This window comes from Talpa occidentalis, unplaced genomic scaffold, assembly GCF_014898055.3.
Source record: "Talpa occidentalis isolate TD23 unplaced genomic scaffold, MPIMG_talOcc4v2.1 talOcc4.15, whole genome shotgun sequence".
Classification (NCBI taxonomy): Eukaryota; Metazoa; Chordata; class Mammalia; order Eulipotyphla; family Talpidae; genus Talpa; species Talpa occidentalis.
In genome coordinates this window covers 23376863-23403683 of record NW_023601543.1, presented here as the reverse complement: position 1 = coordinate 23403683, position 26821 = coordinate 23376863, and the positions used below count along the sequence as shown (strand labels likewise).

Below are 26821 nucleotides of genomic sequence, written 5' to 3'. Positions count from 1 at the left end.
TGCACTCCTATGTTCGTTGCAGCACCATTCACAATAGCTAAGATGGAAATAAGCTAAATGTCCAAAACCAATGACTGGATCAAGAAAATGTGGTAGATATACACAGTGGAAGAGTACTCAGCAATCAAAAAATATAAACTCATGCTAGTCACAACAACATGGATGGAGGTGGAAGGGATTATGTGCAATGAATAAATCAGAAGGAAAAAGAAAAATATCAGATGATTTCACTTATAGGAGTTAAATAGAGAAACTAAACAAGGGCTAGGGAAAGAAAAAAAAAAGAGACAAAACTTTCAGGCCAGCAGCACAGGGAAAAGGGAGAGAGAGGGGTCAAAACAAGGGAGGGAAAAGCATAAGAGACTGTAGTGATGGTTCATGGACTTGGTGGTGAGAATTTTATGGGGATTATGCCTGAGAGGAAAAATCAAACATTATGCAAAAATGAACGATATAAAATATATATTTAAATAAATATATTTAATAAAAAATAAATATCTTCCAAGATGTCATGTAGCTTTTAGAAATGGGTGTATCTAGGACATGTTTATCTGTTTTTACAGATTTTTTTAATTTGTCATTATCCATCAAAGCCATTAAAATTACACTTACTGACCAAAAGACCCTGCGGCCTATATTCAAAACAGAATGACAAAAAAAAAAAACAACCCTCAAGAGCGTATTAATCTTAAATTTATGATGTCCATTACTTACTCTAGTGGACATTTTCATAGGTACAAACCAGGAAATGATGAAGGACATTGACAGATCCAACAAATATTTTGACCAGTTCGTGGGTGTTCAGTTTAAAGTTACAGTTGAATCATTTTTGCAAGTGGTTGAATAATTTAGACTGTATATTTTGTCTTGGGATAATTTTAGAAATAACTAAATTATCATTAAGTGAAGATAACAAAAAAGTGATTGATTTACATATTTAAAAACATAAGCCAGCCCATATACTTGGTCTTATGCAAAATCAAAATGTTCCAGCATTAGTTGACAAGTCTAAAAAAAAAAAAAAGCAAGCCAGAATATATTTACAGGTGCTAGCAAAAGGTGGAAAATTTCCCTAAATAGAGAAGATTTGAGTACAGATGAAGGGAAGGTAGATATGATGCTAAGTACCTTGAAATATGTTAAGTGTTATATAAAAGAAAGCCTATAGGCCATTTATAAATAGATGGAAATTTTTAAAAATGTGCCAGAGTTCTCAAGTTATATATTGAGATAGTATAAACCACAGGTGCAGTAATAGTTAGGCAAGGATGGAAACATGGCAATGCCTTAACTATTTTATTTGTGGAATGGCTTCATCCTTCATTCAACTAAAAAAAAGTTTAATGAACCCTCTTGAGTGCTAGACTACAAAGTAAATGGACAAGATACTCCTGCAGACTAGTATAAGAGGCAAACACAAAAGAAATATGGATTCCTTGAAACCTAAAAATATTTTTACTTGTAGAAAATGAACTTAAATATGGTCTTTTTCTCATAAAATAATTTCTAAATGTAAACCTTGCATGAACAAAGACATTCATTTATAACCCAATATAATCAACTCTAAACTAAGAACAAATCAAATTTAAACATTGTTATTTCTTTGCAATAATTATTGCATCCTAAAAAAAAAAGTGCCCACTATGAGTTAAGTTTACTTAAATAGAACATTGCTCAGCCTATAAATGAAGGTCAGCAGACACCAGTGTCTTGGAATAAAATAGCCCTTTGGCAAGAAAATGAGCCACACCCCGTTTAGTTTTTACAAAAATAAAATTCTTTCCAGCTTTACTAAATTGTAGATGTTGTGCACAGCGAGTACTTCTGCAGTAGTTAGTTCTGCAGCTGTGGAATTATCCTTGTATGTAGAAGCCCTTGAAAACATTGATTTGTCATCACTTGTACATGTGGCTCTCATACTTTCTATAAAAAGTATTCTGTCAACTTTTACCTGATTCCAGGACAGTAGCAAATAACTACAAGCATAGCTGACACCTTAATTTCCTGCCCTGAACTTCTTAACTGTCACAGACTTTAAAGTGAGTAGGAAAAACCTTGCAAATCTGTCTTGGCACACTGCTCTATACAGGCATTTGGAAGCACGAAAAAGTAATGGCTATGAATGATCCTTGCTGATAAAGATTCAAGTGTGAAAACCTAATCGGTGAACCAGGAACATAGAAATCCCATTGAATCAAATGGGTAATGATGTGAAGCTGTAAGATGACTAAACAAATTAGCTTCTCTTTCAGTTTTTATTTTTCTAAAAAAATTTTTATTAAGGTAACATTAGCTTATAACACTATATGTGATTCAGAAATATGGGATCCCACCTCTTCAGGTGTATGTTACTATACCATATGTTACCCATCACCAACGCTTGAATGAAATGCTGTGGATGGTACTTTCATAGGGAGAACTGCTTAATTTTTGAGTCAGAGAAAATTGTAACATATTCATGTTTTTTTTCACATTTGAGAAGTTTTATTGTGATATTATTCATATTTCACGGCACCCATTTTGATATTGTGAGCTATAATATATGTATCTGATTTTCTACCTCATTATTGGCATAGAACTCCTAATACCCTTGGAATTTCCTGAGAGTGATGGAAGTGTCTTTTGTTACGTCAATGAAATGACTTTTGGAAACACTGAAATAAGGGAGCCTATTGCTAGTGGAATTAGACACGTGATTAGGGAGTCCTAACTTTCAGTCCTCCACCGCCCCCCTCCCTTAACCTTCAGGAAGGGGAAAAGGGCTGGAGGTTGAATCTGTCTCCAATGGCCAATGATGTAAAATTAATCATTCCAATGTAATGAAGCTTCCATAAAGGCCCCAAAGGTCTGGGTATAGGCAGCTTCCAGGTTGGTGAACATGGGAAGAATGGGGAAAGTGATGTTCCTAGAAAGAGCATGGAAGCTCTGTGCCCCATACCACACACCTTGCTCTATGCATCTTTTGCACCCGGCTTCATAAACCAGTAATCTACTGAGTAAAGTGTTTTTTTTTAATTCTTTAGCTGCTCTAGCAAATGAATCAAAACCAAGGAGTGGATTGTGGGAACCTCTCATTTGTAACTGGCTGTTCACAATTACAAGTAATAAGCTAGATTTTAAAAAAAATGTATTTTAGGTAAGAACTACAGATAGGAGAGTTCCCTCCCCTAGTATTTAGTAATTTATTTTAATGTTCACTTTTTCCAAATTATGTTTCTTATGGCAAGTATGGCAAGGTAGGTTTGCATTGTGATTTCTGCTTTAGAGGCTATAGGTTCAAACTGCTGCAAATGTATATTTTCATACCCTCCCCAGCACTGGTATCCTAGTAATTTAGACTTTTGACTGGCATCTGAAGTACAAATTGGAGATCATTGGAACCTCTGATCCATAATCAGTCAAAATCACAGCTAACAACTTAGGCCTGTGACTGGCTTCTAAAGTGTATGGATACAGGGAGAGGGAGTAGTCTTTTGGGACTGAGCCTGTAACCTATAAAATCTGATATTATCTCCTGGTAGTGTCAGAATTATAATTAATTATAGAACACTGAGCTGGTGCTTCAAGGTGACTTTAATAACCAACATTTTCATCACATCAGAAAGAAATCCCATACTCTTAAAATATTTTTATTTAATGTAATTAACTCAAAATATTAACATTGACATGTTATAAATTAAATATTTTAATGTATATTGAAACAATGTTGATTTATAACACCATTTATGTTTTAGGGGTATAGGTTCATGCCTCTCCAATTATATCACACCACAACTATGACCAAAGCACCAATAATCTGCCACCATAGTTCATTGACCTCCCCCTCCCCCATTTGCTCCTAAGCCCCCATCAACCCCTTCTGGTAGCTTCAGTTCTACAATCAGATTTTAGGGTTTGTTTTAGTTTGGTCTATATTATATAAGTGGAATCATGTAATATGTAACATTTTAGGATTGAATTTTTTCACTTAATATAATACTCTGGAGTTTATCTGACTTGCATACACCAATGCCTCCCTTTTAGTGCTGAATAGTGTTCCATGGTACAGGAACATCAGTTTATTTAACTATTCACCCATTGAAGTGAAGGGCATCTGGACCATTTCCAGTTTTGACTATTACAAATTAAGCTGCTATAAACATTTATATACCGGTTTTTGTGTGAAGGTAAGCTTTCATTTCTTTTGGATTTATGCCCAAAGAGTAAAATTGCTGGGTCATATAAGAGTTGCATGTTTAGTTTTATAAGAAACTGCTAAAAAGTTTTTCCAGAGTGTCTGTAACATGTTATGCTCCCACTGATTCACTTTTTCCACATCCATATTTCTACTGTCACTTTTTAATTTTAGCCATCCTGATAGGTATGGCTATGATATCTCATGGTTTCATTTTGTATTTCCCAATGGTTAATGTTGTTAAATGTCTTTTCATGTACTTATTTCACATCTATATATTCCCTTTTGGTAAGATGTCTGTTCATGTCTTATGAGATGCACTACAATCTTAAAATTACAAAAAGAATTTGGTAAGCCTCTTAATTTAAAAAAGACTCTTGGAAACTTACTATTAGGTGTAAAAGGTAAAAGTAAGGGACTATTAAATTGATTAAGGCTGAAGAAGAACTGAAGAAAAAGCGTTACCTTACCGGTTTTAGAAGCAAAAAGTGAATTAGATTATGATTTCATTTCTATGTTGTGTTTTCAAGATAAAGTTTTTCCACTTTCTTTTAACTTAATAATTCAGACTGGGAGGCACCAAAAAACTCATGGCTTTCTTTCCCATCCTGTTTATATTATGCATTAGTTTCTAATGCGTTATAAAATTTATCACTGATGGCCTACAACATGAATATGGTGTTTAGTGGATAAATTTAGAAACCAGTAATGTGAAAATTACAGTCCATATTACACTACCTTATGTACAATTAGCAGAATAACTTCCCAATAATGAAAATTTCCTGACTTTATAGCATGTACCCCATAGTTTTAGTATCATTACAGTAAAATTTACTACCACTAATATCAGCAATTTTTTTCTTCCCCTCCAACTCTCAATTTTTCTTAGGTAATGTTATAGCTGTGATAAGAAACTTTTTGTAATCAAAAAGAATTCTAATTTTGAGAAGAACACAATATAATAGTACTCATCATAAACAGACATTCCAATTTCTTCCTTTGTATGCTATCTGCATTTTTTCTATGTATTTTATCTAATGAAAGACTTTTAGAAGTTCATTCTCTAAAGCAGTGATTCCCAGAGTCAGTGAACGCATGGCAGTGTACCCTACCAAAGACCAGTTCTTGACATAATGTACCAAGGTGAGGGATAAACTGGGAAAAGGAAGAAGTTATTCTTGCATTAATATCTTTTCGCTAGCAATGGGATTTTTGGCAAGTAAAAGCCACAAAAGCTGTTTGATTTATGGCCAGAATCAATTACGAAGAGACTTTTTAATATATTGCCAAATAAAATACTAAGCAAGCAACACTGGTCAGTCCAGTCTTTACAAATCAGAGCCAGCATAATGTTGTTTATGGAGTCAACTCCATCCTCAAAGAAATTTAATTGGGGCATCTCAACAAAAAAATAAAATTAATAAAATGTATTGGGCTTCTCCCATATATTTGAAAAGTAAGGGCATCTAATACTTCACAGGACCTTGGTATTTTTGCAGCAAATCTTAAGGATAAATCTACATTGTATTCAGGATTCTGTGTCAGGACAAATTTAACAATGACCATTATGTGCAGAAAATAGCAACCATTGTTGTGGAATTAAACACTCTCTGGAGATCAAAAAAGTATTTTTTTAATTAAGCTAATAAAACTTTAATGGCACCACAACCAAAGAAACTAACTTAACCAGAGAAGAAAAGGTAGAAGCCGAAAACAGTGCAAATGTTGAATTATAATTGGCAAAGAAACCCTAAACTTTGTAAAGCTTGGGGACTGTTTAGTTGTTTAAAAAAGCAATTCCAAAAGTATACACACACAAAATTTTGGATGTTTTACATGCACCTTTCTGTGTGAAAAGTACAAACAAACAAACATACCAAAAGCCAAAAGAGATACACAGCAGGCTGTTCATAACAAACTCCCAATGAAATGGAATTAATTGGTGCTATGTTTTGAAAGTGCATATGTGTTTGCAAGAATTACGTGGGAGAATTAGACTGACATAGAATACTTGGTGGCTCTTGAAGGGAATATTGGTAAATTTAGGGCTGTTTTATTAGACAGTGAGCCAACAGTTTTTCTCTGGGATCATGTCTCCACAATAATAGCAGAAGTCAGAAAATATTTCACATGCAAATATATGTGAACCACTTCATGGATGCATTTAACACTTTGAAGTGATGGTAACATCTGGTAACAAGTAGAAACCAGCATCTTATAAACTATGGCTTCATGTTACCACCTCATCCAAATTAGTCATTTAAGGGGGTTTTTATATGGCTTACTAAGAACTGACAAGGTTAATCTTGGACAAGGCAGGCAGGCAGGAAATGCTAAAGCGGCTCTTTCTTTTGAAGATTATGTATTCCTTGTGAGGTCAAAAAGTAGGTGTTTTTAAAGTTTAGAAAGCTAAAACAGTGGTGTACCTTGACAGCTAAGTGATATTTTTTTCTTTCTTTTTTTTCTATGTCAAGTTTGAGGGCAAAGTCAATAAAATTCAGAGTTCTCTATATTTTTCACTCCACTACTTTTCTCTGAAATGCTTCTATTTTCTAAAAATAGAGAATTTTTAAAAATTATTTCAAGTGCCAAATATTGATCATGAATTTGTTGCCACTGGAAAGATTTAACCTACCATTTGTTTGGCCAAATTAACTCTCAGGAATCATCCTATTTGAGCTGTATAATGGCACAAATGTTTTATTTTTCTTAATTTGATTTGTCTGAAAAGTGATCAAAGTTTGTTCTTGGTTATGTAATAAGCCACTATAGCAAATGACAGTTTTATTCCTTTACAATGCAATGTAACTGTCATGTATTCATTTTAAAAATATTTATTGAATACCTACCGTGTTCTCAGCAGTGTTGTAAATGCTTGCAGTAGATGGGTGAACAAAACAGACAAATCACTGCCCTCGTAGAGCTTAAAATATATTAAGTATTAAAACTTTAGAACAATTTAAAATATTTAATGTTCAGCTTTTAAAGTACATTATTGCATGAGTTTTGAGAACTCTTGTATATTGTCTGAAGTTTGAGATAATTTGACAATTTGTGATATATGACAGCAAGCTGGAAGCTGATAATTAACTGCTTGATTTTTTGATTCTCAGCTTTATTTTTCATTTATCACTGTTACAATTATACCCCTTGAGTAACTGAGGAATGGTAGTAGATTAAGTTGTGGATTTATGCTTTAGGATGGGTTTTATTTGTATGAGGGTAGTGTTGGTGAGAGGACATAGTAACCCTGGAAATTAATGTTAAAAGTATGGCATTTGCAAATGTTGTGTTCTGGCATTTGGAGAATTATATAATACTTAATGTATTTAGTGTTAGCAATGGAAAATGAATGTGTTGCCTGGTTATTTTTGCCTATGTGAGTAGGACAGGAGCTGACTCAAAGGAGATGACATGATGGTTCCTGTCCTAAACTGAAATAAGATGATGGGTTGTGGGAAAATGGTGTGGTCATGCCCATATTTGTTCACATCTCTTGCTCGTTTCCTTTTAAGAGGAAAACCAGAGTCTCGTTTCTTAGTTTTTTTATGTTTCTTTTTTATATTTTCTTTTCATGCCATTTTCTTTTTTCCTTTTTCTTAAAATGACATTGTACAGATTTGCAATTCCATGGGCTCAGGATGTGCTTTGTAGCGTAAGTACTCCTTAAGATTGTCTTGGTAGAGGCATCATACCCATTTTAGGGAATTAATGACATATGTGGACAAAGACACTTTGAGTCCCTTGGGTGTAAAAGGCATGTTTCCGAAATCTTTGTATTTCCTGATGCCATCAAGTACAGTGTCTTTTACTGAGTAGATGCACTTTCTGTGTTTGTTAGTGAATGAATACAAGCCAGGAACTTTATTTTTGCTTTCCAAAATACTGAATACTTTATTCTGAGCACAAAAAATTTCAAAAAAAAACCCCAAACTATTTCTATGGAAAAATTTAAACATACAAAATAAAGTAGCACAGTGAGCCCACCAGCTTAACCTTCTTATTTTATGTTTTTTCCCCTTCTTTTTAATTTGTTGTTTGAGATTAGCTTTTTAAAAATCCACATATTATTTTACCCATAAATAATTTAGGGTATTTGGTTTTTAATATTTTAAAAGGAACAATTTTTGCATTACATACACAGTTTCACTTTTAAAACCTTTCTATTCTAGTTTGTTAGAGAAAAAAATTCTTAACTGCTTATGGCAAGGAAAATCTGATTTGTCACATATGAACTGGATATTTTTAAAGTTGCTTTGTAGCAAAGGTATTGTTATAATCTTTTCAAAAAAATGTTAAGTTACTAAACTACGCTACCATGATAGTCATGTATAATGGAAATGAACTTGATTCTGCTAAAATGTGCTGTGGAGTAAATAAACCATAGAGTAGTCCCCTCGTAATGAAATTGATGAATTAATTTCCTTTTTCATAATTCAGTAGCACAGAACTCACATTAAAACCTATTGATATAGAAAATGTATTCTCAGCTTTTAAATTTCTTGTTAAAATCAACAGACGTTATATTTTTTTGTCTCTCAAATTATGTGATTCCACCATAAAGTGTTACTAAATAAAGCACCAGCTGTCAAAAAGGCGTGTGGCTTGAGAATCAAAATTTCTTCCGCAATAACAATAAGATGTTATTTGCTTTTTCACTGTGTTGACGTTTGCACTGGTGGTGCAAAAGCAATGGTGGGTAAAATTGCTGATAACATAGCAGGAAACAAGCAAGGCAGCGGCGTCAAAACTGTCAGTGATCATCTTCAACATCATATCCCGACTGTTGGAAAAAATCTACAACATGTGTTTAATTTAGGAATGCCCTAGACGAAGCATGAAGAATTAATGTTGTTATATCTCAACTTTGAGTATACATCTTTTTAAAATGTTGGTGATGAGATGACATAGCATTTCTGCTGCACATGGATGTACAATGTTTTTCTTGAAGAAAAGAACTTTGTGGAATAATGTGAGTTGAAAGCTAAAATAGCCACATTTTTAAAAGTAGGAAACTGTTTTTACATGAATGATCAAATGGCCTATTAACTGATTATCCAGACCCAAATTTTTCTCAGATATTTTAACCTGTCATTGCAAGGAAAACAACTGAGAGTATTTATTAACAATGATAAAATTACACCTCTCAAGCAAAAATTCAAAATTTTGAAAACTTGCATCAGTTACCCAAGTGTCAATACTTAAACTTTGTTGATGAGATCAGTGGTATTTTTAGTAAAAGCGGTTTATTATATATTGTAAAATGAAGTGTGACAAGTTTGCAAGATTGCTGCATGTTAATCAAGGAATATTGTTCCAAATGACCTGTGCATGATATTATAAAATCAAGCACAGGTAAAGGCATCCATTTAAAGTGCAGTGTAGACCAATAGATTTCAATATTGTTGAATAATATTGAAATAACAGTGTGAAAAATTAATTGATAAGGTTTCAGATTATACATTGCACCCAGCATTTAAGACACTACTACATCTTGAGTTTTGGTGTAGTATTAAAAGAAGAATATTCAGAATTATCTGAAAGCCTCTTAAAATACATACTTTTTTTTTTTTTACTTTTTAAAATGATAGGTTTATTAGGAAAGGGAGAAAGAAAATCAGAGGCACAGGTGAGCAAGAGAGCTGCCTTAAACTATTTCCTTTTTTTTTTTAAAGTTTCTCTTTTTTAGAGACAATAACAAAAGCAAAGAGAAACCCCACCAACTGGGAGAACATTTTTGCACCCAACACTAGTGATAAAGGACTGATCACAAAAATCTGCAAAGAGCTGATGAGACTCAGCAACAACAAAGAAAATAATCCAGTCAAAAAATGGGCAGAAGAGCTAAAAAGAAACTTCTCTGAAGAGGAAATGCAAATGGCCAACAGACATATGAAAAAATGTTCAACATCACTTGTCATCAGGGAAATGCAAATCAAAACTACCATGAGATACCATCTTACACCAGTGAGAATGGCACATATTAAAAAACTAGCAACAACAAATGTTGGCGAGGGTGTAGAGAAAAAGGAACTCTTCTGCACTGTTGGTGGGAGTGCAAACTGGTCCAACCACTATGGAAAGCTGTGTGGAGATTTCTGGACCTACTAAACATAGAACTTCCATATGATCCAGCAATTCCACTCCTAGGTATTTACCCAAAGGACACAGAAACATCAATTCCAAAGAGCACCTGCACCCCTATGTTTATAGCAGCACTGTTTACAATAGCTAAGCTTTGGAAACAACCCAAATGCCCAAAAATAGATGACTGGATCAAGAAGATGTGGTACATATATACCATGGAATATTACTCAGCATTCAAAAAAGATAAACACATGCAATTTGCAGCAACATGGATGGCGCTGGAAGGGATCATGCTCAGCGAAATAAGCCAAAAAGAAAAAGAAAAATACCGGATGGTCTCACTCATAGCAGGAATCTAGAAACTTAAATAAGGGACCAGGAAATGAATATAAGAAAGTGAAAATCAAAATCAACAAAAATTATGAACCAGAGACACTTTTTGGGGGTGGGGGGGCGGAGGGAAGGATTGGGGTCAGAATGGGGCGTTTGCAATTGTATGGGGGAATATAAAAATAAAATTTATTATTTAAAAAAAAAAAGTTTCTCTTTTTTTATTCTTTTTTTTTTTAAGATTTATTTATTTATACAAGCACTGGGTACAGTCAGAAGCATGGGAGGGTGAGAGAATTCACCAGAGCCAGAGTGGGGCACAACAGGCAGACCGACAAAACACACTGCTGAGGGGAGCAGTGGGCTCTGCAAGATAGGTCTGTGCGCCATGTGGGACCCTCTCCCGGCTGCCGGGGATCGAACCGGCACTGCAGAGGCTGTGGGCAGCTTCGCAGCAGCCCAGCGTTCAACTGCTGTGCCACCGGGGGGCCCCTAAACTATTTCCTTTTTAAATAATATATTTGTGGGAGGTCATATTCCCTTCTATACTTGAACCAAAACAACATATAACAACAAATTGAAAGCAGAAGCTAATATGAAAATCTGGCTGTTATTGTATTAAGTTAAATAATAAAGCTATTGCAAAAAAATGTAAGTAATATATCACTACAATTTGGGGTAAATGATAGTTGTCATTTAAAATGCTATTTATATTAATGTGTAATGGGCTTATTGTTGTTTTTAAATAAATATCTTAAATTTTCCCAGTTGTATTTCTATTGTGATAAGTACATTAATAGATCTAGCCCACATACCAAAATATTCTCTGGGGTCCTAGGGTCCTTAAGGTCCTGAGGCCAAATAGTTTAAGAACTGCTGAGTTAGCTGGTTTATTATTATGGTTTCCTGTTGTTTCTATTTCTCTGTGCAGTTTCTTTTCTTTCCTTTTAACTTTCCTAGACTTTTTGTTAACCAGATGCCCTCACATAGAAATGTATGGTTTTATTAGTTAAGAAGAGAACACCGATGTCTTCCCCCCAATTTCATTGAGATATAATTGACATATAACATTAGTTTAAGGGGTACAACTTAATGACTAAGTGTGTGTATATATTGGAAATTATCATCACAATAAGTACAGTTAGCATTCACCACCTCACATAATTATAGTTTTTTTTTTCTTAAGAATGTTTAAGATCTGCTCTTTTAGCAACTTTCAAATATACAATTCAGCATCACAAATTATAGTCACCACAGACATCTTTTAAATTAGTTCCTTGCCCCAAGTTTGGTAGATAATTTTTGGAGGACTCATACTTGAAATAATCTACATATTTCAACATTTTGTTTTAGTGCATTAAAAGAAAATATATACTTAATGTATAATTTTTTAAAATTTTATTACTTTGGAAATAAATAAGTCAAGAAGAAAAAGAAAAATATCAGATGGTTTCACTTATAAGAGGAATATAGAGGAACCAAATAAGGGATCAGGAAAAAAATCATAATAAATTAAAAATCAAAATCAACAGGCAACTATAAATCACAGACAATCTGCAGGGGAGGAGGAGAGAGAAGGATCAAAACAGGCCAAGGAACAACCCAAGGTGATGGTTCACGGGTGAATTGGCAGTGGGAATTTTACAGGGACTACACCTGAGAGGAGAAAGCAAACATTGTACAAAAATAAAGAATGATGTAAAATATATAAAAAATAAAAAAATATTATTTTGTTACACAAATACAGCGCTAACCCTATTGGGAGAGACATTCCTTGGAATATGGAAATTAAGATGTCTGTTGCTTATTTTCGCCACAAAAAGAAAAAAATGATTACATAAACCAAATGTCCTTGGAATATTAAAACTGACACATCCATACAACAGAAAGTTTATGTACCTAGTACTTCTAGTATAATTTTCCTGAACTTCCTGATATTGTCTGAAACCACAGTGATAGTTTCCTGAATATTAATTTGGTACCTGTTTTATGTTGGTTTCCTTTGCTTCTGAGTTTCATTCACTGTCGGTATTAATGTATTTGTTTTCCTTATAAGGTATGAAGGTGGGTAAAATCCTGTTTCATTGAAGACAATAGATCAGTGTTATTGCAGTGTGTCATTAAGCTCAAAGGCAGAGGCCTCCATTGTATATATCGCACATTGAAGGTACTGGGTGTGGTGGAGAGCATGACGTTTGAATGAAAGTTGGAAGAGACTTAAAATACTGTGTCTAGATCTTGTGTCCACACTGCAGTGTCCATGACATTCTCATGAAATTTTGGGTGTGCCTTTTTCCTTCCTTTGTGCCCCAAGTGGTGTGAATGTTCACTGGTGCATGTGTGAGAACTTTTAACTTTATGTATTTGTTTGTATCCACTGGCTTTCTTCAATATTCATCATGATGAATTTGGAATGCAGTATAAAATTGTTTTTATTCTGTGGTCTGCTTATAACAGTGTGAGATTTATTGAACAGTTCTTGCCACCATCTTCTATTCCCAAACCAATTTTAATTACCCATAGTAAAGGCAGAGATTTTGTTTACACATAGTCAGGCACATCCACCAACACAAACACATTTTTCCTCCCACCTGCCCCCCCCCCAAGATGGCTGAGACATTTTAAAAAACTACAAAATGGGACACAGGCTAAACGAGTTGAACTGCTGATATGATGGGACCATCTTTTGGGAAATGTCTTCCAATTTACTGGGTAGAAATTCTGCATTTTTGAAGGGAGTATCCATTTTTAGAACTTTGGCCACAATATTTTGCAGTTTAAATGAATTATGTTATGTTATGGCAAATAGATTTTAAAATCACTGACTTGGAGCTCCCTGGTAGCTCAAGGGGTTAAGCACTGCACTGTGAAGCTATTAGCAGCTTCTGCAGCACGAGTTCAATCCCCGGCCAGGGAGCAACCCACGTGGCACAGCAGACCTCTCCTGTCTCGCCCGCTGCTCCCCCTTAGCAGTGTACTTCAGTCAATCTGCCTGTTCTGTTCCCCACTCTGTCTCTGGTGACTCCTCTCACCCCCCACACTTCTGGCCTGTGTACCCCTGCTCTTGTGTGCATAAATAAATAAATCTTTTAAAAATAAATAAATAAACAAACAAATAAAAATGAAATCATTGACTTGGTGTTGACAGATTTCACTTTTTAAGATTACCCTTAGAGTTTAGAAAGCCAGAAAGGACATACATTCCAGATGACCATGAAAGGGGACATTCAAGGAAGTTGTTTCTAGGTAGCATTATCATTGACGAAGTTAAGAGCATTTGGGAATGATCCAGCTCAGTTGTTTGAAGTGACAAGTGTGGCTGAAGGATAGTTAAGACTGGGAGAATCTTACATTTCTGGTCTAACACGGATATTATCTTCTTACCTGAGGCAATTGCTTGTACCCAATTTTCTGTCTGTCAAATGTATAATAATGCATACATATAATATACTTTCTTTCAGGTAGCTCAGAATGCTCAAGTTACTTGCTATCTCATGTATTCCCTGACAGTGCTATGCTTGTTCTAGAAATGGAGAAATTGAGACTCGAAAGCCGAGGAGGCTTCACATAGTGAGTGAGTCAGCAACAAAGACAGATGGAAAAATACATCCTCTGGCTTCTACCCCCTATTCCTTCTGTTCTAGATTGTGTTGCCTTTAGATATTTCATGCAGTTTTTGTGACGTGATTCCATTAAGTGCTTCCATTAAGGAGACCAAATCTAATCCAGCATCTGCTAATAGTGGTTAGTGATAAGGAGAGAACATTGCCTCGTAACACACTCCATCCTGATCCTGTTTACAAGTGAGTGCAGTGCGAGTGGCCCCCTTATTCTGAGAACTCGATTATAAAATGCCTCACTTTTTAATACTATTTTTGAAGGACTGGAGTGTCTATTATCTCACTTTCATTTTTATTCTGTAGATGGAACAGATGGTGTTATGTATGTTTTATCCCAGGCAGATTATAATAATGCCCCTCACTGAGCACCTTGTATTTGCTTACTAACCGGAGTCAGACATACTTCTGCACTTAACATTGTGTCATTTCATCATCATAGCGACCATGCAAAGTACAGCAGGTCCTTGAATAATGTTGCTTCATTACAAGGTTGATTAAAAAAAAAATTCCATTTCCAGCCTGAGCCACTATCTTCGTGGAGTTTGCACCTTCCCCCCCCATGTCTGTGTGAGTTTCCTTTGGGTTCTCCTGTGTCATCCCACATCCGAAGATGGGAATTTGGGGCTCATTGTTTTGCCTCAGTTGTCCCGGTCTGGTGAATGTGGGTGTATGTGAGTGACCCCAGGGCATTCTCTCCAGGGTTGGGTCCCTGCTGTTGACAGGAGATGCCAAGATGGGCTCCAAGCACGTGAGACTGACCCTGAACCAGAGTAAGCAGCTGGAGAATGAATGAATGAATGAACGAATATGAATCATTGTTTCATATTAGAAGTGTTTGGGTTTTTTTTTGCCTTTTTGTTGGTTTATTTATTTTCTTACATTGTTGTTCATTTTCTCCCCTCAGATATAGTCCCCTGTAGTTCTAGTCCCCTGTAGTTCTACCTGCCATGAACCATCCTTCATCTCTTGTGCTCTTCCTTCCCGTTTTAACCTCTCTCTTCTCTTCCCCTGCTGTCTGCCTCAGATCTATGGTTTGCTTGCAAGTGTTTAGGGTCTTTATATAGAAGTTTGGTGATATTTTTGTGACCAGAAATATGCTATAGGAACTTAGCCTTTGTTTTTATTAACCAGATTGTGGTAAAAATGGTTTTTTTATATCTTTTGCTTAAAGTCATAGTTTCCAAGAACCCATTGATGACGCTAAATGAGGACTTTACTATATGCGGAATTAGCTCCGCTTTTATAAATATGAACCTCAGTTTCAGAGAAGCGAAATAGTTTGTTCAGTTATGAGTACTTCAAGTTTGTCGACCCTGATGCTTCTATTAGGCATTCCATTTCCTTTCAAATGACTGAGTTGTTCTAAGTCAGTATTAGAAGTGGTCTTATAAGCTTAGCTCAGTGCTCCTACTGAATTTCTGTTCTTTCCCATAAAGGCCATGTACCACTAACCAGTGGCTTAACTTAGCAATTAACCAATTAGAATTGCTAAATCATGTAAAAAGCAAATTTCAATAATAAGAATAGCTGTTATCAAATAGTTAATGCTTACCATGTAGCAGGCTAAATTTAAAAAACCCATTAAATTATTTTAGTATCACAACAATGTACAGAGTACCACTGCTGGGTGACAAAACAGAGTGACACAAGCTTAAGCAATTCCCCAAGGACAAGCACAGCTAGAAATGTGGGGAGCCAGGATTTGAAACCTATCTGGCTCCAGAGTACTTACCTATTCAGCAGTACAGCTTCTCAATAAAAATTATTCAGGTCAGCAAGTATTGGCTTAGTTCACTATGTGCTGTGCCATAGTTTCTACACTTAATAGCTTACATTTTTAATGGGAAACAAGAGGTAGATACTGGAAATAAATGCTGTAACACCTAGCATATGGAGTGTCAACACTGTAGGAAGGCATGAATAAGTATGGCTTAGAATGAATAATATATAAGGCATAAGTGGTCTGAGATGGTTAATTTGCCTTTCAGAGTAATGTCTTTTACTGTGGACAAGTGACTTGGGCACTGAGGAGAAGCTTGTTCCATGTGTTCTAAAATAAGCAGGTTACTTGGCTAACGTTCAAACTCTAAGTAGGTATATGGGTTGTAGCTATTTGACCTGAACCAACTTTAAATTCCCTTATGTTCTTGCATGATTTTAGTGGAGCTGAAATGAAAAAAAATAAACTTTTTCCAATTTTTTTTAAGTTACAATTTATTAATACCTGACAAAATCCCGTGAGGCTGACAGGAAGGGGATTCGTAAGTATTGTATCATTCCTTTGTCAGGGTGTTCTCCTTTTCTAGCAGGAAGTGTTATGACTTGCTTTCAAACGTTGCAATTGTGAGAAGAATGTTGGGTTTCCAGATTGGCGTTTTGGGCGTGGGAGGTTCCTTCTCTTAGTGTGTTATGAGAAAGAAACAGGTTTGCTCTCGCCGTGGCAGAAGGGTAACTATTTTAATATATTTCGTTGTGTTTTAACTTTTAGATTGTTCAATATCTCAGCAGAAATTTACTTTAAGAAGCTTGAAATTCTTACTCTTAGTGTGTTTGGATAGTTAAACATGTGGAAACAACATTCTAAATCTTATTTATTCGGGTAGAGTCAGATTTGTTTTGAGAAATATTTGAAGGTTAGAATTGAAACTTCGATATCTTCTGTCTTTATTTGGGGAATATTTTAGGGAGTTATGCTTTTGAAATTTTGCTTTTGCAATCCTAATCGTAGCAATATCTGTCAAGTTAGATGTCCAAAAGCTTAAATGGTAGTAAGTATGAATTTTTAACTTCGAAGGAAGAAGGTGGTGCAATTTCAAATGCCTTTGATTCCTGTTAAATGGTTTCTCAAAATTCTGTGAAATAGCTGTCAAGATAGAACTTGTCATGATTAGATTTTTGTTCTGCTCTTAGAAAATGTCAAATAGTTGTCTTAGTATTTATTTATACTATAAGAAATGCATGAAAATCATTGGTAATGAAGTTTCGGTTGTGCTATTTACATGGTGTGGTGATAGTGATTTCTGGTGCTCACAAACTTACCTGAGTTTTCCATCACATTATGATCATATGATTTTTTTCTCCTTATTTCAATATAGCTAGTTATATTGAATGTAGCTAGTTATATTCAATATAGCTAGTTATATTGGGTAACTTGGAGTTACCAACTCCATATTAAGGGTAAACTTTCAGAAGGTTTGTTGTTTATACATCTGTGTGAGGTGAAAAGAGAAGTATAAAATTAAAAAAATCTAGTGTTCTCATTTAACAAGTACTGTATTTGAGTACATATAGGCAGGGTATGTCATACTGAAGGAACCCCCTTTTGGTTATTAATAGATAAACTTTCAGGTTAGCTCAGATCTAAGCTGAAATTGTATCTGGTGATTTTTGAGTTGCATGCCATAATATTTTGTTTTGAGTTGAAGCATGCAAAATAGTCTGATCTTGCCCTGTGATAGATATCTGTCTGTCTGTCTGTCTGTCTGTCTGTCTGTCTTTGAAGACTGCCCTTGATTTCAGTGTTCATTGTCATAGGAAAGGAGACTGGAAACACCCTTCGGGTGTGAAGGTTAATTAATTTCATTAGCAGCAGATTCATTTTTCCACAAATTATAGAGATATTTTTGGAAAGTGTCAAAGCTTACGTAGTAAAAAGGAAAGGAATCATACCTTTTAAAAGGAGTGTGTACTATCACAATCTAAAAGTTAATATACCTTACCTTTATAAAGTAGGGGAAAGCAGAGATTTGATACGGTATTCTTTATCACAGGAAAAGGGGCCTTTATAATATGAATAAGACGTACATTAAATAGCTACAAAACTCTTATCTGGTAAGAATTTTTAAAATGTCTACAATCTAAATTGAATTGAATGTTTCTATTATTGGAAAAGTTATTTATTAACTTATTTTTAAATAATTGTTGTTTTAAGATCTTATCATTTTTACTATGTACAAAAATAGGAAAGGAAACTTTTACTTAATATGGAGAGCTTTTATATTCCTCTAGGAAATGACACAGGATTGGCACCCTTTGGGGCTTAAGTGACTCATTGGTACTCGAAAAAAAAAAAAAAGCACTTAGAATCTAGATTCTAGAATAGAAATAGAGGTAGTTCCAGAAAATGAACTCATTTTACAAAAGCTTTATAGGTTGAAATCAGAATTCTGGGGATGGTTTTATTTATTTATTTTTTTTTTTTTAAAGATTTATTTATTTGTTTGTTTATTTATTTATACAAGCACTGGGTACAGTCAGAAGCGTTTGAGGATGAGAGAATTCACCAGAGCCAGAGTGGGGAACAGAGCAGGCAGAAGGACCGAAGTACACTGCTGAGGGGAGCAGCGGGCGGCAGGAGGGGTCTGCACGCCATGTGGGACCTTCCTCCGGTGGCCGGGGAGCAGCCGGGGATCGAACCGGCACTGCAGAGGCTGCAGGCAGCTTCGCAACCCAGCACTCAACCGCTGTGCCACCAGGGCGGCCCCCGGGGGATGGTTTTAAACTAATTTAGGAGAGAGAGACAAGTGGGGAGGGAAGGGAGGAGGAAGGGAAGAAGAAGATGAGAAGAGAGAAGAAAAGACAAGGAGAATAGACGAAGTAATTGTGGGGAAATCCTAATAAATGTAGAATCTGGGTAATGGCTTTATGGGCATTTGTTACACTATTTTGTTTTTTGTATATGTTGAAAATTTTCATAAAAACTTAAATATAGCTTTAGTTTGGGCAATATACATTTATTTCTAAATGTTAACTTTATTGTGTGTGATATGTATTATAAAGGTGAAATGTGCTGTTAATTACCAAACTTGTTGCAAGTGAAAATGATTTCTTAAACCAAGAAGCTTTTCTGTTTGACTTTCAGCTAAATTTAAGGGGCAGGTTGCAAACATATTGAAGAGTTTTGTAATGTCTCCGAGTATTAGACAAGAGTAGATAAAGCATGCTAACAGACCAACTACATGTAAAGAATGTGGAAACATTATTGTATCTTGACTATTTTGTTCACAACTTTCTGTCATAGAATACGTATTTTTAAAACCACACGAGACAACTGTTTATCCCGCATGATGTTTAAGTCTCTTCACTTTCCCTACTTGCCTCCATGAGAGTTTATTAAACAAACACTGAGTAAGTGAGCCAAACTACAAAGTCAAATAAGATGCCACGCCTATTTCAAGGAGCTCGCAGACTAGTGGAAGAGATGGAGGAATAGATTGTCATCACCCACTGCAAGGGGTTTCTGGAAGCAGAAAGGGAGTTATACTGGGTAGAAACTATGCCTCCATAGTACAGGTCTGTTAAAATAAAACAAACAAAACTTGAGATGGTGTCATTAGTTATAGGTATCAGAGAAGTGGGAAGAGGCTAACATAGCTTAGTTTGTTTTTTTTTTAAAGATTTATTTATTTATGCATACAAGAACTGGGGTACAGGCCAGAGGTATAGGGGGTGAGAGGATTCACCAGAGACAGAGACAGGATTCACCAGAGACAGGATTCACCAGACTGACAGGATTCACCTGGTCAGTGTTCTGACCAGAACAGGTAGACTGACTGAAATACGCTGCTGAGGAGAACAGCAGGCGAGTCAGGAGAGATCTGCTGTGCCATGTGGGTTTCTTCCTGGCCGGGATTCAAACTCATGCTGCAGTGGCTGCGGACAGCTTTATAGGTTGCATCTTAACCCCTTGTGCCACTAGGGAGGCCCTAACATAGCTTAGTTTGAATCTGTGAGGTCCCCCATGCATGACTTTGCAAGTAACAGACATCTCTGTTCCCCTGCTCTTCTTAAAAACCTTCATACTTCCTGCCTACATCTACAGGCAGTGTTGAAGCAGTGTGCAAGCAGAAGAAGCAAAATCTTTGCATTAAACAGTCAGCTAATATTTAAGTCTTCTTAATACTTTTGGATCCATCCCAGGCCAAACTGCAAAATAAGAGATAGGCAGCAGCAACTGGGATAAGGGTAGAATTTGCCTTTAGTCACTTGGTAGAGCTTTCCAAAGTTCATTTCTCAATTGGTTTGGAATTTCAAACATATTTTGTCATGGATACAGTAGATGACGTTTTTAAGTCACTTTACAAATGTCCCTGAAATGGTATTATTTATTGTATGGTACCTAAAATGGTAAGTTTTTGTTTTATTGTTATTTTAATTTAAATGACTTATGGAAACAACGTGGTTAAATGTATCCAGATTTATAGTACATTAACCAGTTTCTTTATTCTCTAGTCTGGAATACTCTATGATTTAATGAGTATTAATATAACCATGCTTCCTAGGGAAACACTGTCAGTTTTATTTGGAGTTATCTAACTATGTAGACTGCTTTTGTTTACCAACTTGAGACTGAAATGTCAAGTAGAATTACCAGAAAATCGAGGCCTGTAAGTTATGTTATAGATGTTGAATTTTGCTTCCATAGACGTTTGCTCTCCACATTAACAAGCAATTTTTACTAATGCTGAGATGCTAGAATAATGAACAGTGAAGTCCTTTTTCACTTTCTCCTTTTGCTTTCACCTTTTCTAAACTTTCAGGGTGAGGAACCTATGACACATGTGAGGACACTTGTTCTGACTTTCAGAACAACAAATAATGATTAAGATAGATGCATATAACCATTTAAGTTGTTCCAATTTCTCCTTTACTGAGATTCCATCAAGTTTTCTAAAAAGAGACAAACAAAACTGTAAACCACTTGCTCCTTGAGAAAAAAATCAGCTGTAAGGTTAAAGACAAGTCACTACATTCCTGGTACTATAGCAATGATTTGTGTATGGGAAAAAAAAAACAACCACCTAAGATAAAAGTAAATCACATGGATACATGAGTGTTTGGTTATGTTTACAATAAGACTAAGTTATTAGTACTGATACAAAGGGAGAGGTTGTTCACAGTACTTAGCTTTCAGGAGGCTGAGATTAAGAAATATTAATAAATACAGTAAAGCGGAAGCGTGTCATATATAGGGATGAATAGGTCACAAGAGAAGTATGGCCTGTTTTGTTGCAGTGCCCATTTAACACCAACATTTTGAAGAAAGAACTTTTGGAACTCTTTATAATATACTGTGTTTACTGAAGTGGTTGCCTGCATTCTGTATGTTTTGCACAATTAGTTTTAGTGATTTCAGTTCAAGCATTAAGTAAATCCCTTATTTTTTAGGTAACGAAAGCAACAGTATTAGCGAGAGAGGGCACTGTCTACATTTTCTGGCATACAGTTCATATATCTCAACATCATGGTCACATTTGTTAGGACATTTTAAATCACCTTCCATAGGCTATATAGGTATGGGCCTTCTTTCCACAAGGTCATGTGCAGCCTCTGTTTTTATAGTAAGAGTAGGTAACTACCTGTCTTTGCATACTCTGAATTATATATTTGCTGCATAGCTTTGTCTCTTAGGCAAAGTGTAACTAATCTGGGTTCTTCTTCCCTACCTACTATAGTTTCAGCAATATTGGCTCTTGGCCTTCATAATATTGCAGTCAGTTGGAATATTCTTTGAGCCATTTCTATACCTTGCTCTGAACACGTTAGTATAGAGTATGCAGGTTAAAGATGAAGTTTTTGTTTTTTGTTTTTTTTAAGATTTATTTATTTATTTATTTATTTATTTATTTATTTATTTATTTATACATGCACTGGGTATAGTCAGAAGCGCGGGAGGGTGAGAGAATTCACCAGAGCCAGAGCAGGGAGCAGAGCAGGCAGAGGGACCGAAGTACACTGCTGAGGGGAACAGCGGGCGGCAAGAGAGGTCTGCGTGCCATGTGGGACCCTCCTCTGGTGGCCCGGGAGCTGCCGGGGATTGAACCTGCGCTGCAGAGGCTGCGGGAAGCTTCGCAACCCAGCGCTCAACCGCTGCGCCACCGGGGAGGCCCGAAGATGAAGTTTTGATTGTTTTTGAGAAACAATCTTGAAATAAGTCTTGCAGGGCAAGTAATTAAATGAATATGTGTGTAGTGTTGATTAAAGACTGGTTCTTTTCTATTGGGGAAGATTATTCTCTTTGACCAAGCTTGAGGATCTGTGTGGAGGAGGCAGGTGAACTGAATCAAGTATGATGATGGATGTCCCAATTAGATTGCCCTCACATCCACTTATATAACTGTAGGAGGAAGTCTATAATTAAATTGCCAAATTTTGTGACAAGCTTCTAAATTCTGTGGGAGTTAAAGAGAAACATCAGCAGCAGGTGGAGTCATGAGGAAACATGGTTTGGGAGAGGATGAGGCTTCTGATTCATTGGGGCTTTGAAGGATGAGTAGAGCATAGGTAAGGAGAGAAGAAAAATAAGAGGGAATGTAAGAAGTAAAGAGGAGTAGGGAGTCTTTAGCTGGAAAGAGGCATGGTGGCAGTGTAAAATGAAAGGTACTAATACAGGAGTTAATAGGACAGATTCGGGAGAATAGTTGTCATCATAAAGCTCATTGTGAGTGTTGTTGAAAGGAAAAACTGGTTAGATGTGACTAGTAGGACCATTTTAGAGGACCTGGAATGTCAGGTAGAGATTAAACAATCTGTTTAGACATAAGCAATTTTAGCTTTTTGAAAGAAGACTGACCTGATTAAAATGGTGTGGGTACTAGTTGTGGACCATTTTTGATTCAAAAGGTATTTTGTGAGAATGTCCTATATCCAAACACACTAAGTGCTGTGGTGAGTGCAGAGATGATTTAACTGTATTTCTACTCTGATAACTTTATAGTCTTATTGGGGAAATTAATTGATTCAAGAAGCTCTTTGAGGAGACTATATAGTGTAATGTTGAGAATAGCGACTATGGTGTCAGGTGGCCCTGGGTTTGAAACCTGGCTCTACTCAACTTCTCTAGGCCTATTTTCTCTTCTATAAACTAGAAATAACAATATAACTTGAAGGGCCTCCCTGGTGGCACAGGGGCTAAAGTCTCAGCACTATCAACCTATCACCAGCCACTGCGGCATGTGTTCCATGCCCAACCAGGGAGGTGACCCACATGGAGCAGCAGACCTCTCATCTCACCCACTGCTCCCCTCAGCAGTCTATTTCAGTAGATTTGCCTGTTATGCTATCCACTCAGTCTCTGGTAAATCCTTTCACCACCCCCTACCCCGCACCTCTGGCCTACACCCCAGTTCTTCTATGCATGAAGTAAATAAATCTTTTAAGAAACAATATAACTTGATCATAGAAATTTAACTCAGTGGGGGACAATCTGAGACTTCTTCAAAAATGCTGTTGAAGAATAAAATGTGACTCAGTGCATGAGATGGGAAGTAACTTTGGAAAAACAGACAAGTGTCAACGCAGAAAAGTGTAGGGCTGTAATGTTATGATAGCACTTCCTTTTGGTGGTAAATATCACAGATCTACTCTTCAGGAAGTTGGCAATGTAAAGATTACATGGGAGTAAGACAAGGCTATAGGCAGATCAACACCTAAAAGACTTTTGGAAGTAGGTATTCATGAGGTGATAAAGAGTATAATGGAAGAAACCAGAAAGATTGATGATGTACTTCACTCTATCTTCATTTCCTGTGACCAAATTTGGCATTCTCAATATTTGAAAATAGGAGAGTAAGAAAGCGGGCAAATTGAAAATGAGACCTGGTCTAACAGGAAAGATAGTTGAAAAGGGGGAAATTATGTGGTAATAAGTTCAATTGTATACACTTAGCCTTAACTGACTCACTGATCAGAGTCAAATCCACACCTGAGATTAACCCTTTACCAGTGAGGTCTAGCTGAGAAGTTCCTACTTCCCTTCTAAGATGAAGTTCAAAACTCTTCTCATGAAACCTTTCCTTGATTCCCACCAGTTTAGCCCCACTACTTAGTATATGTGACTATAATAGCATGGTAGCACTAATATTTTACCTTGTTGTTCCATCTGCTTCCCTCACTAAACAATAAATTCTTCAAGAGAGGGAGGTGTTGGGTCCCAGTTATCTATATCTGCAGCACCCAACACAGAACCTTCAATTAAGGCTTGATGGATATGTATAAGTGGGTGAACATGGTAGACATTCCAAGGTGAAATCTTCTAAAGTCATTTGGAAACATGGGACTGGAGTAATCATAGTAAGAGTAGGTGAGCTTTATAACTCATAGGATGTTACACACCCATCTGACCTGGAGACTAGAGCTGTTGACTTACCTAACTAGGGAGGAGGCAGAGTGGCAGTTTCTGTTGGTACAGGTAGGTATGTAAAGTGTGGGTGTTCCAAGGTGCTGCCTGTTTTGGACAGAGGAAGGTGACAAGCACACCTTTTTTTTTTTTTTTTTTTTTTTTGCTGGCCACTATTGAATTGGTCACACATAGCGGTGCTATATTTTTTCACTTACAGTGAAATAATGTATTCTTCCATGTTTTGTCCACTCTTTGTTACTCTCTTCTTTGTGATATGAACTTAATATGTTGCTGAATCTCTGATTTAAGCAATCAGCCTCATTTTTCCAATTCTAGTTACCTAGCATACTAGTGGCTGGGATAAAGTCTGTGGTGAATATCCCCTGCTTTTCTCCTTTAGCTGCCTTTCAATTAAAAAAAAAAAAGCAGCAACATAAAGTTCATATAATCTCTGGATTACCCAAGGATAGTCTCCCAGTCTGTGTGTGCCCTGCCTCCTGACCCACATGGTACTGAATGACACAGATTTGTAAATAGATTATTCAGTCAGCTGCATTCCCAAGGTGAATGACCTTAGGGGGTGAAAACAGGCGCCCCACCTCTTCTCCATTAAATACCTTTCAGAATTTGAGTAATAGTTTCAGGTAGTTGTAGGTACACCTTTCTCAGCAAAGATTTCTGTTGCAGCTTTAAGTATAGTTAAATGAGCCAGTGGAGTGGTTTCATAATTGCGGTATTGTTAGTCAAACTCTGTAATTAGGGATGACTTCATAGGCATAAGATTCCTCTATGGGTGACGCCCTGAATTCATACTCAGTTGTACACCATATCCTTTTATGAAAAAACAAACAAACAAGGTTTTGTTTGCTTTTGTTTTATTCCCTTATTTGAAAATCTGTTTTCCTGTGTCTCAGATGTTTAGGGAGAGACTGGGTTGCTTTTTTCCTGTTGCTTTCCCTTTATAGAGGAGGCAGGCAAATGAGGGAGGAGACAGAATTTGGTACAGATCAAAGTGATTTGCCTATGAGAGAATTCAGAAAAATGCAGGGTGCCTGGGAGGTTTTATTTTTGATTGTATTTCATTTGCTAAATTTAAATGGAGGGAAAATATATTTCTATTTTATTGCATTATCAGCTCTTTCTCCATGTAAAAATGTTCACTTTTGTGGTAAAACAGGCTAGGGAAAAGGACATATTTCAAAAGTCTGACTGTCTTTTAGCTTATCAAACACATATTGTGAAACTGGGGTTAAACTTTTATTCAGCAAGTAATATTTACTTTTTTTTAACCTCTTGCTGTTTTTTTTTTTTTTAAAGATTTATTTATTGATTGATTGATTTATTGATTTATACATACATACATACAAGCATTGGGTACAGTCAGAAGCGCGGGAGGGTGAGAGAATTCACCAGAGCCAGAGCGGGGAGCAGAGCAGGCAGAAGGACCGAAGTACACTGCTGAGGGGAGCAGCGGGCGGCAGGAGGGGTCTGCGCGCCATGTGGGACCCTCCTCCGGTGGCCGGGGAGCAGCCGGGGATCGAACCGGCACCGCAGAGGCCGCAGGCAGCTTCACAACCCAGCGCTCAACCGCTGCGCCACCGGGGAGGCCCAACCTCTTGCTGTTTTATTTTGCATTGCTCATGGGAAAATGTGCAAGTTAGGAGGAATGAGGTAATATTGATAAGCTGTTAGGTATTTTAAAAAGAGGTACGTAAGTACTTAAAATAAAATTTATGCTTTTTATATCTTCTGTCAGCTCTTCAAGTTGTGTTTAGAAACTGACTTTATGAAGGAGCTTAATAGAGTCATGGGTAAAAGTGACTGACAGGTTTTCTTTAGAACTGCCCTTTTAAAATTACTTTCATTAAATTCTTATAATTTTTATATATGAGGGATATCTATTCTGTAGTGAATAATTACAGGACAAATGTGATACATTTTCTTGTATTCCATTCAAGAGTTCTGCAGGGGAGAAGAATAATTTTCTTTAAATACTGTCTTAGGCTAAAGACTTAAGATGTTGGGGGGGCAGAAGGAAAAGTCAGTTATGGAGGGTTACTGTGAAAGGCATGGTAAACAGGAGTGTGGTGGTTATGCAGATTTATATTGCTGTCTTCCCCATTGATAAGAGTTGAGGGAGACACATGTAAATGTCTCTTACTAGAGGGTATCACTCACTACCCAGCTTTCAGAGCCCCTCCTTTGTCTGCTGTTTCACAAATATAGCCAACTTCAGATCATCTTTATGCTGAAGACATGTTTTGGGGTGGCAAATTTTGCTCCCCTGCAGGTTCTTAGTAGAACTTATGACTTTTGTATATATAACCTCTCTCAATTACTTTAAGCATTCATTTATTCCCCATCTTTTTTCATGGAGAATTTGAAGTTTCTATATAACACTTAATACTTTGCAATGTGGCTTCACATCTGCCATCTTTAATCTTCATGAGGACCCTGGAGAAGTAGGTATTATTACCTCTGTTTTCAAAT

The 26821-nt window shown here is 36.3% G+C and overlaps 1 protein-coding gene across 3 annotated transcripts in view; it reads left to right on the top strand.

Annotated features, from left to right (window-relative positions):
• Positions 1–26821, top strand: part of PLS3 (plastin 3) — a 79807-nt gene that overhangs the window by 10487 nt on the left and 42499 nt on the right. Inside the window, exon 1 of one of the 3 annotated variants that reach the window (XM_037512047.2) lies at positions 16638–16659. The exons of the other annotated variants lie outside the window; for them this stretch is intronic. The gene's annotated coding sequence lies outside the window, so the exon portion shown is untranslated. Of the gene's footprint in view, positions 1–16637; positions 16660–26821 lie in introns of those variants that run through there. 3 annotated transcript variants of the gene reach the window in all.